Consider the following 12,340-nt stretch of genomic DNA (forward strand, 5'->3'; position numbering starts at 1 on the left):
TTCCCCATTGTTCCAGCTTCTGTATATGGTAGGATAAGCCTTTCTTTATATCAGATGTAGATTATTGCTTATGTAGTTTGTTCTCGCAAGCAAATAAAGGAATAATTTATGTTATTGATGCAGAACAATGTCCAGACACTGTCTATAGGACGGCAGCCATTTTGATCTCCGTGTTTTATGCCTTCTTCTGAAGTCGACAATGATCTCTTTGCTCTTGTTCACATCTAGTGAGAGACTGTTGTTGTTGCACCACAGGACGAGTTGACTAATTTACTCCCCATAGGCTGATGTATCATTGTTGCTGACGAGATCTACAACAGTTGTGTGATCTGCAAACCTGATGATGTGATTCGAGTTGAACTTGGCTGTGCATTCTTGAGTCAAAAAGGTGAATAGCAGAGGGCTCAGTACACAGCCCTGAGGAACCCCAGTATTCATAGAGATTCTCTCGAAGGTGCTATTTCCAGTGCAGCCTGTCCGAGGTCTGTCTGTGAGGAAGTCCAGTATGCAATGGCATAGGGATGCGTTTATTCCCATTTGGTCAAGTTTCTTTATCAAGTGTTGGGGAATCCCTCTGTTGAAGGCAGAGCTAAAGTCTATGTACAACATTCGCACATAATAATTTTTATTTTCCAGGTGTGCCATGGATACTTGAAGCACCAGTGAGATAGTATCTTCTGTAGAGAAATTTGGTTGATATGCAAACTGAAATGGATCTAAGGAGGCATGGAGACTGGATGTTATATGGTCCTTGACCAGCCTCTCAAAGCACTTCATTACTACCGAGGTGAGTGCTATGGGGTGATAATCATTTAGGTCCAATGGTGTGGACTTCTTTAGGATAGGTTTTAGAGCTGTAGTTTTAAAGCATTTGGGTATGATAGTCTGACTTAGTGAGATGTTGTATATATCTGTAAGAACATGTGGCAGCTGGTCAGCACACATTCTCTAAACACCTGTACCAGGATGTTGTAGGGGTAATTTGGTTGATATGCAAACTGAAATGGATCTAAGGAGGCATGGAGACTGGATGTTATATGGTCCTTGACCAGCCTCTCAAAGCACTTCATTACTACCGAGGTGAGTGCTATGGGGTGATAATCATTTAGGTCCAATGGTGTGGACTTCTTTAGGATAGGTTTTAGAGCTGTAGTTTTAAAGCATTTGGGTATGATAGTCTGACTTAGTGAGATGTTGTATATATCTGTAAGAACATGTGGCAGCTGGTCAGCACACATTCTCTAAACACCTGTACCAGGATGTTGTAGGGGTACAGCCACCTTCAGTGGGTTAACCCTGTGCAGAGTTCTTCTAACATCAGTAGGGTTGAGACGTAGTACTTTATCCCCTTGATTGAATGGGGCTTTCATTGCAGTTGTGTTACTTTTTTCCTCAAACCTGTTGAAGAAGGTGTTTAGTTTGTTGAGGAAGTCAATATTGTCATTGCACTGTGCTGACGTGGGCCTGTAATTTGTTATGGATTGTATGCATTCCTACATACGGCTTGAGTCTCTGTGGTCTTTGATGTGACTCTGGATCTTCTGACCATACGCCCTTTTTGCTGTTTTTATTCCCTTATTCAGGTTTTCTCTGGCTGTCCTAAGGGCTTCCTTATCCTTCAACTTGAAGGCTGTGGTGCATGTCCTCAGGACCTTGTACACTTCACTTGTGAACTAGGGTTTCTGGCTGGCATGTGTGATGGTGTTCTTGGTGACTGTCATGTCATCCACACAATTTGATATGAATCCTACTACCGACTTAGAATACTCCTTCAGGTTGGTGTGCTGATCTGCAGTAGTGGCTTCTTTAAATGTGTTCCAGTCTGCATTTAAAGCAATCCTGAAGTGCAGAGATTGTTTCTTCTGGCCAGACTATTATCTGCTTCTTGGATGGTTTCTCTCTGATTAGTAATTGTCTATAGGCTGGAGTCAGTATAATGGATAGATGATCTGAATTACCAAGGTGCAGGCGGGGCTTTGGACTTTGCCCTGAATTCCTGTTTGACATTGGTGTACACCTTATCTAGTATGTTGGCACCACTGGTGACAAAGTCTATGTGCTGGTAGTAGTGCAGTAGAACTGTTTTCAGATTAGCCTGGTTAAAGTCGCCAGCTATGATATAGACACAATCAGGATTTTTGTTCTGCATTTCGATGATTGACTGGTATAGTATGGCCAGTGCTTTATCTGTGTTTGCACTTGGAAGACTATATATATATATATATATATATATATATATATATATATATATATATATATACATATACATATATATTTATATATATATATATATATATATATACACATATATATATATATATATATCTACAGCTGAGATGATAATAGCTGACAATTCCCTCAGCAGGTAAAAAGGTCTACATTTTACTGTCATGAACTCTATATTCTCAGAGCAGTAGGTTGAGACTTTCTCGCAGTTTGAGCACAAGTTTATGTTTATGTAAATGGAAACTCCACATCCCATGCATTTGCCACTGAGGGCCTGGCTTCTGTCTGCTCTAAATAATAGCCAGCACCAAGGAAGATCAATATTGTTTTATTAAAGACAGTAACTAGACCGGTTTCAGCCGCAAGGCTTTCTTCAGTAGTGCAGTAGTCAAAAGCAATAAAGCATCATCTTATATAATATTCATAAGTAGATTAGAATGACATCACTTCCTGCTAATTCAGTGCATAAAAGTTTCAGTATAAAAAAGAGTATACCAATATATATGTGTGTGTACTGAGAAATAATGGCACATAATCCTCAAAATATAAATTATACAATAGCTTAATAAAGCTGTATATACCACATCACAAATGTATGAAAGATCTGAGGAATGAAGTTGGCTATAATGCCCATAATTGTAAATAATAAAATAAAATACAATTCAGTATCAAAGTATCCAATATGAGTATGGAAATATATATGTACTGAGAAATATAGGAACATAATGCTCAAAAAATAATGAAAATAATAGTATAGCTAAATAAAGCTGTATACACCACATCACAAATGTATAAGAAATACATGAGGAATATATTTGGCTATTATGTCCATAATTGTAAGTAAATGAAATGAAACACAATTCTATATCTAAGTATCAAAAGACGAAAAACACTGAGCTGGGATACAAAATAGTTAGTTCATAACATAATACCATGAAAAACCTACATAAACACGGTGAGCCAACAGAAGTTATAATTTGTCATTCAATCCAGGCGGAAATAACCCCCCAAGTTTGATTATCCACCTCTTTTCTTTGGCATTTAGAATGTCATGCCAGCCTGTTTTAAAACATCGGTTACCAATAATGTGATCAATAATAGTAAATGTATATTTGGCCGTGGGATGTTTAATGGAGTGTCTGTATAGTGCATTAGTTAATTTTTGGTTTCTAATGTCTCCTAGATGTTCAGAAATTCTGATACGAAACTGTCTGGAAGTTTGGCCTATATAAAATGCTTGACATGTACAAGTGGCCAGATAGATGATCCAATCTGAACTGCAATTCCCAAAGAATTGTATATTATATATTTGTCCAGTATTCCTGCTCGTGAAACTAGTAGTTTTAAAGATGTATTTACAAAAGCTGCAATGTCCACATGGGTAAATACCTATGAGTTTATCCCCAGTGAGTGTTCTCTGACTGAGATTGTCTTCAGTTACCCTTGTTTTCTTGTAATGAGAAAAAAGTGACCCTAATGTTTTGCCTTTCCTGTAAGAAAAATAACATCTATCACCTAGATAATCTCCCAACAGGGGATGTGAATTAAGTATATTCCAATGTGTATTTATTATGTTGACTAAATTGGCACTATTCCTACCAAAAGTGGTAATAAATCTACATACATCAGATTCCTGATTATTAATCCTAGTGTTATATTGGAGAAGAGATTCCCTGGTTTTGTCATGACTTTGTTGGACTGCTGACTCAATTGTGCGTGTAGAATAACCTCTAGATAAGAATCTCCTGGTCAAATCAGTATGGTGGTTTCTTAAATCATCCACTGAAGAACAAATCCTTTTCATCCTCAAAAATTGAGATTTCGGTATATTTCTGATAATATGTTTTGGATGAAAGCTTTCTGCATGCAAAAGAGTGTTGTACTGTGGAAATTTTCTGTGGACAGATGTTCTGAGAGTGTTATCTCTCTGTCGTGTTAACTGTACGTCCAAATAACTGATTTCATTTAGGCTGTATTCAACAGTGAATTCGATACCCCAGATGTTTCCATTCAAGTGTTGAATAAATTCCTTGAGGTATTCAACACCTCCTTTCCATATGAGCCAACAGTCGTCCAGGTATCTCCTCCATATATCTATTTCTGGTATGTAGATATTATGCATGGGATCATATATGATCATGTCCTCAATATAACCCATAAATAAATCAGCATATATGGGTGCAAAGGACGCACCCATAGCCGTGCCTTGTAGTTGCCAATAGCAGTTTTGCTGAAAATAAAAGACATTCTTCGTAAGTACATGTTCGACCATACACAATAAAAGTGTATTCATCCCAGGGGGGTATAAATTAGTTTTATTGAGCCAATAATCCAAGGCTTCAAGACCAGCCAATGAGGGATGCTGGTGTAGAGTGAGGACACATCGAGAGTGCACATAAGCCAATCTGGGTCTAGTTGTGATTCGGAGACAATCTGCAGAAATTCTGTTGTATCCTTTATTCTTGCTCTTATACATGTCAATAATGGTTTAAGTTTTTCAGTTAAGAATACCGATAAGGGTTCCGTTAGTGACCCGATGCCGGATACAATTGGTCTACCTGGTGGCTGGTCTATGGATTTATGGATCTTAGGAAGTAAATACAGTTGTTGTTTAGCAGGATCTTTAACAGTTAGATGAATTCTGGTTTTATCAGAAATTATTCCAGACTCAACCGCTTCCTCAAGAAATTCATTAATCTCAGAAGCAAAACCAGGTGTGGGATCGATCTCCATTTTCATATAGTGATGATGGTTTGATAGTTGTCTAAGACCCTCATTCACATAATACTCAGTATCCATAACCACCACCGCTCCCCCTTTATCAGCAGAAGTAATAACAATATCTGTATTGTTTCTAAGTTGTGTAAGTGCAATTTGTTCCTTCCTAGACATATTGTGCCTCATAGTGGCCTCAGACCCCAAATTGAAGTGTATATCCTTTATAACAGCCTGCTGGAAAACCGCTACATGTTTATCCATGGGTGGGTTAAATGTAGATTTATGGAATCTGAAATCAGATGATCTTTGAGAATTATCAGTTTGATCCTGTTGTTTGAAAAAGAGTTTAAGGTTAATTTTCCTACAAAAGTCAATTGTATCAGAAACAAGGATACTTTCATCAATAAAGAAACCAGGTATAAAACCAAGGCCTTTATTCAATAGGGAATGTTGATCATCAGTCAAGACATGTTTGGATATGTTTAAAACATTATTACATAGGTTATTTACTTTACTATTGACAAAAACAGCTCTTCTAAGTTTGTTACCCCTGTGCTTCCTACCGGCCCTGTGTTTTTTCCCCCTAAAGGGGACTCAATCCTTCTGCCCCTTTTGGCATTTGGGGAATCACCAGTATTGGCCATCTCTGTATCTGTTGCTGAAGATTCTTCACCAGAACTAATATAATTGGACCCTTTCTTTTTGAGAATGGATCTTGGTCTCTTTCTACGCGTAGAAGAACCATTTTTAGTGCCATAAGCAAACCTCACACCTCTGTGTGATTCAAATTGTTTGCCCTTGTCATAGTCATCTTTATCCCGGGCAAATTTATATTCTTAAGACTATTCTCCAAAGTTGAAATTTCTTTAGCTAATTTGCTTAGACTACCCTGAAAACTAGTATCTTGTTCAAATTGTTTAAGATTGTTACAAGTTTGTTCCACTTCCTTAATATTATTTTGTATTGTTCTCTCATAAAATGAGGATAGGATATTGACTCTAGTCATGGCAGCATCCTGTTGTGCTTCTTGCCAGTCTTTCAACAGGGTTTCATCAGGTGTACCCACTAGTGGTTGGATTTTACATCTCAATCCTCTAGGGGATATATTCTGTGCTTGGTATGCCTTAAACAATTTGCTATGCCAAATGTTTGTTCTGAGGATCTTAATTTGTTTACCCAATTTAAAAAATAAATCCTCGCAACCGTCAACTGGATCATTATTTTCCAAATTGTCCAATTCCGTATTGCCAATACCAATACCAAAAATTTTTAAATCATCCTTATCCGAACATAGACCAGTAAGCAGTTTGTTAAGATCCATGACAATAAGTTGCAACAACCAATATAAGCTAGGATGAAGTGGATGACTTAAGCAAAAATACTAGGGGTTCGACTAAGCAAAAGATATGTTTCAAAGTCAAATAGTTAATTTGAATCACACGAGGCTAAGGCTGCAAATAGACCCAACTCAATATAAGAGAAAGTGATCTCAATAAACTTGGACAAAAGATGTTCAGCCGGTTTAGTTGAAATGAATGCCCAATCTGGATAAATGTGGCCAAAAATATATATGAGATGTATATATAGAAAATATACTTGTATCGTGCACAACAAATGGCTGTCTGATCCTGTGAGATATGAATCCACAGCAATCAATGGTCAATGTCCTATACTAGGTCCCATAGTCTTAGTCAAATAAAGAATGATCCCTATTATTAATACTTTAAATCAATGACCAAAACTTATAAAGTTAAGCCATGTGATATAATAAGTCTATCCTAGAATAGTTTGTATAGCTTAGGCAACTAAGAGCTTCTCATAAATATTGGAAAACCAAAATAATGTTCCACATGCAACAATAGCAGATATAATACCCTCGATAAAGTTATATTAAGCCTATAACAACTGTAATCAGCAAGGCAAATATAAAAGAATTGCTGTCCAAGATATGGTTAACCTGAGAACAACTGGACTAAATCAATATCAACCTGGTTAAGTACGACTAATAATCATACAATAGGTCAGGTCACACATAGAAATATAGTACCATAGATGTATGGCCCAACAAAAGCAAAAAGCCAAAAGGGCATAAGAGGCCAGTAGTCACAAGTATTAATAATGACTGTGATAGTCCAATATGGGTATCCCACTAATTAGAGCATTGATACTGGCTATAATCGTGTAGGACCATAAATCATGAGCACAATCAAACAATGCTAGTATATAGATAACAATGTGAACAACACAATTGCTGTAAAAGTCCTGAAAGCTAAATGTAGCTGAATACCCTGCTATTATGACTTATAAAAAATAATCAAATATAAGTGTATAGACAGAGGCATTGTATAGAAAATGGTTTTAAACATTCATAAATCATTCATTATAATGTTAAGCCATGTGATATAATAAGTCTATCCTAGAATAGTTTGTATAACTTAGGCAACTAAGAGCTTCTCATAAATATTGGAAAACCAAAATAATGTTCCACATGCAACAATAGCAGATATAATACCCCACGATAAAGTTATATTAGGCATATAACAACTGTAATCAGCAAGGCAAATATAAAAGAATTACTGTCCAAAATAAGGTTAACCTGAGAACAACTGGACTAAATCAATATCAACCTGGTTAGGTTCGGCTAATATTCATACAATAGGTCAGGTCACACATAGAAATATAGTACCATAGATGTATGGCCCAACAAAAGCAAAAAGCCAAAAGGGCATAAGAAGCCAGTAGTCACAAGTATTAATAATGACTGTGATAGTCCTATATGAGTATCCCAATAATTAGAGCATTAATACTGGCTATAATCAGTACATATATATTTCCATACTCATATTGGATACCTTGATACTGAATTGTATTTTATTTTATTTTATTATTTACAATTATGGGCATTATAGCCAACTTCATTCCTCAGATCTTTCATACATTTGTGATGTGGTATATACAGCTTTATTAAGCTATTGTATAATTTATATTTTGAGGATTATGTGCCATTATTTCTCAGTACACACACATATATATTGGTATACTCTTTTTTATACTGAAACTTTTATGCACTGAATTAGCAGGAAGTGATGTCATTCTAATCTACTTATGAATATTATATAAGATGATGCTTTATTGCTTTTGACTACTGCACTACTGAAGAAAGCCTTGCGGCTGAAACCGGTCTAGTTACTGTCTTTAATAAAACAATATTGATCTTCCTTGGTGCTGGCTATTCTCTTTTTTGGGTCTACTGAGCACACTTGCCGTGCACCTGCCTAACTTGCTAGCTTACATTTTATACATTGCTTTCTGGTTTTTGCTGGCTGTTGGCGTGTGGGGGATCTACCAGTCGGGTGGCCATCTTTCGTGTCTGCTGCTGAAGAATTTTCGTTATCAGACTCTGTTGGATATATGGCATCCTGGCTACGGTTTTCTTTTTAATTATTCAAGCATTGGCTTTTGGCTGTCATCTTTCGAATTATCATGTTCGTGAAGATTGGTCTGTGAGTATTTTTGGGATGCAGTTGAGCTACGTGTTTTTTGGCTTCTACATACACGTGGCTGTGAGCAAACTTTCTACCTTTTTTCATTTGGCATAAGGTTGCAGAGGCGAACGCATCATTTTTTTACTATTTACAGCTTGTCGCCAAGACTTTGGGAGCATTATTTGAGTCTATGTTTCTATTTGGTGCTATATTGGCGTCATATTGTTATTCGCATTTGACTTTATATGTGGCAGTGAGTACATTTTCATCTTTTGGATTCTGATTGTGATATGTAAGTGTTAGTGTGGTTTACGCAATACCTACAGTTGGTCGCCGGAATATCGTGCACATCAGTTGACTGTATTTTTCAACATCGGGCTATATTGGCCTTATTTCTACATTTGTGCATTGTTTTGAGCTCTGCATTTAGTATTATTGGATGCATTGAGGGTACGCCACACTTTCTAACATCGCGATTACTTGGAATAAAGCCTTATGTGAATCCTTATTGGGTCTATAGGTATATTTTTTGGTTACCAAGACTTTAATTCCGTTTGGATATTATTTTTACTTCTGGAAGAACTTTCTGAAGGGCCTAATCTACAATATTCTTCCATGTACTGTTTATATATTTGTGTACCTGGTCGGATTGACATTATTATCTCTGCGACTCTTTGGATGATGTTGGCCGAGTCGCTGTAACGAACATTCGACCAAGAGAATTGTCTGAGCACAGTATAAACAGTGACTGAGTTTGCGGTTACAACTTTTGTTCATATTGCGGATTTATATAGTTGTCTGACATATTTTTACATATGAATCTGTCTATTAGTTATAGCAACCAGTTTATTAGGTTGTTTATATACAACAACAGTATGTGTATATACATCTTCTTATGGGCCAATTCTATGTTTACTAGTTATATAGGATTTATGAATGTTTAAAACCATTTTCTATACAATGCCTCTGTCTATACACTTATATTTGATTATTTTTATAAGTCATAATAGCAGGGTATATAGCTACATTTAGCTTTTAGGACTTTTATAGCAATTGTGTTGTTCACATTATCTATATACTAGCATTGCTTGATTGTGCTCATGATTTATGGTCCTACATGATTATAGCCAGTATTAATGCTCTAATTATTGGGATACTCATATAGGACTATCACAGTCATTATTAATACTTGTGACTACTGGCTTCTTATGCCCTTTTGGCTTTTTGCTTTTGTTGGGCCATACATCTATGGTACTATATTTCTATGTGTGACCTGACCTATTGTATGAATATTAGCCGAACCTAACCAGGTTGATATTGATTTAGTCCAGTTGTTCTCAGGTTAACCTTATTTTGGACAGTAATTCTTTTATATTTGCCTTGCTGATTACAGTTGTTATATGCCTAATATAACTTTATCGTGGGATATTATATCTGCTATTGTTGCATGTGGAACATTATTTTGGTTTTCCAATATTTATGAGAAGCTCTTAGTTGCCTAAGTTATACAAACTATTCTAGGATAGACTTATTATATCTCATGGCTTAACATTATAATGAATGATTTATGAATGTTTAAAACCATTTTCTATACAATGCCTCTGTCTATACACTTATATTTGATTATTTTTTATAAGTCATAATAGCAGGGTATTCAGCTACATTTAGCTTTCAGGACTTTTACAGCAATTGTGTTGTTCACATTGTTATCTATATACTAGCATTGTTTGATTGTGCTCATGATTTATGGTCCTACACGATTATAGCCAGTATCAATGCTTTAATTATTAGGATACTCATATTGGACTATCACAGTCATTATTAATACTTGTGACTACTGGCCTCTTATGCCCTTTTGGCTTTTTGCTTTTGTTGGGCCATACATCTATGGTACTATATTTCTATGTGTGACCTGACCTATTGTATGATTATTAGCCGTACTTAACCAGGTTGATATTGATTTAGTCCAGTTGTTCTCAGGTTAACCATATCTTGGACAGCAATTCTTTTATATTTGCCTTGCTGATTACAGTTGTTATAGGCTTAATATAACTTTATCGAGGGGTATTATATCTGCTATTGTTGCATGTGGAACATTATTTTGGTTTTCCAATATTTATGAGAAGCTCTTAGTTGCCTAAGCTATACAAACTATTCTAGGATAGACTTATTATATCACATGGCTTAACTTTATAAGTTTTGGTCATTGATTTAAAGTATTAATAATAGGGATCATTCTTTATTTGACTAAGACTATGGGACCTAGTATAGGACATTGACCATTGATTGCTGTGGATTCATATCTCACAGGATCAGACAGCCATTTGTTGTGCACGATACAAGTATATTTTCTATATATACATCTCATATATATTTTTGGCCACATTTATCCAGATTGGGCATTCATTTCAACTAGACTGGCTGAACATCTTTTGTCCAAGTTTATTGAGATCACTTTCTCTTATATTGAGTTGGGTCTATTTGCAGCCTTAGCCTTGTGTGATTCAAATTAACTATTTGACTTTGAAACATATCTTTTGCTTAGTCGAACCCCTAGTATTTTTGCTTAAGTCATCCACTTCATCCTAGCTTATATTGGTTGTTGCAACTTATTGTCATGGATCTTAACAAACTGCTTACTGGTCTATGTTCGGATAAGGATGATTTAAAAATTTTTGGTATTGGTATTGGCAATACGGAATTGGACAATTTGGAAAATAATGATCCAGTTGACGGTTGCGAGGATTTATTTTTTAAATTGGGTAAACAAATTAAGATCCTCAGAACAAACATTTGGCATAGCAAATTGTTTAAGGCATACCAAGCACAGAATATATCCCCTAGAGGATTGAGATGTAAAATCCAACCACTAGTGGGTACACCTGATGAAACCCTGTTGAAAGACTGGCAAGAAGCACAACAGGATGCTGCCATGACTAGAGTCAATATCCTATCCTCATTTTATGAGACAACAATACAGAATAATATTAAGGAAGTGGAACAAACTTGTAACAATCTTAAACAATTTGAACAAGATACTAGTTTTCAGGGTAGTCTAAGCAAATTATCTAAAGAAATTTCAACTTTGGAGAATAGTCTTAAGAATAAAAAATTGCACAAATTTGCCCGGGATAAAGATGACTATGACAAGGGCAAACAATCTGAATCACACAGAGGTGTGAGGTTTGCTTATGGCACTAAAAATGGTTCTTCTACGCGTAGAAAGAGACCAAGATCCATTCTCAAAAAGAGAGGGTCCAATTATATTAGTTCTGGTGAAGAATCTTCAGCAACAGATACAGAGATGGCCAATACTGGTGATTCCCCAAATGCCAAAAGGGGCAGAAGGATTGAGTCCCCTTTAGGGGGAAAAAACACAGGGCCGGTAGGAAGCACAGGGGTAACAAACTTAGAAGAGCTGTTTTTGTCAATAGTAAAGTAAATAACCTATGTAATAATGTTTTAAACATATCCAAACATGTCTTGACTGATGATCAACATTCTCTATTGAATAAAGGCCTTGGTTTTATACCTGGTTTCTTTATTGATGAAAGTATCCTTGTTTCTGATACAATTGACTTTTGTAGGAAAATTAACCTTAAACTCTTTTTCAAACAACAGGATCAAACTGATAATTCTCAAAGATCATCTGATTTCAGATTCCATAAATCTACATTTAACCCACCCATGGATAAACATGTAGCGGTTTTCCAGCAGGCTGTTATAAAGGATATACACTTCAATTTGGGGTCTGAGGCCACTATGAGGCACAATATGTCTAGGAAGGAACAAATTGCACTTACACAACTTAGAAACAATACAGATATTGTTATTACTTCTGCTGATAAAGGGGGAGCGGTGGTGGTTATGGATACTGAGTATTATGTGAATGAGGGTCTTAGACAACTATC

Source organism: Protopterus annectens, chromosome 9.part0, assembly GCF_019279795.1.
Source record: "Protopterus annectens isolate FY-2018-M chromosome 9.part0, PAN1.0, whole genome shotgun sequence".
NCBI lineage: Eukaryota > Metazoa > Chordata > Ceratodontiformes > Protopteridae > Protopterus > Protopterus annectens.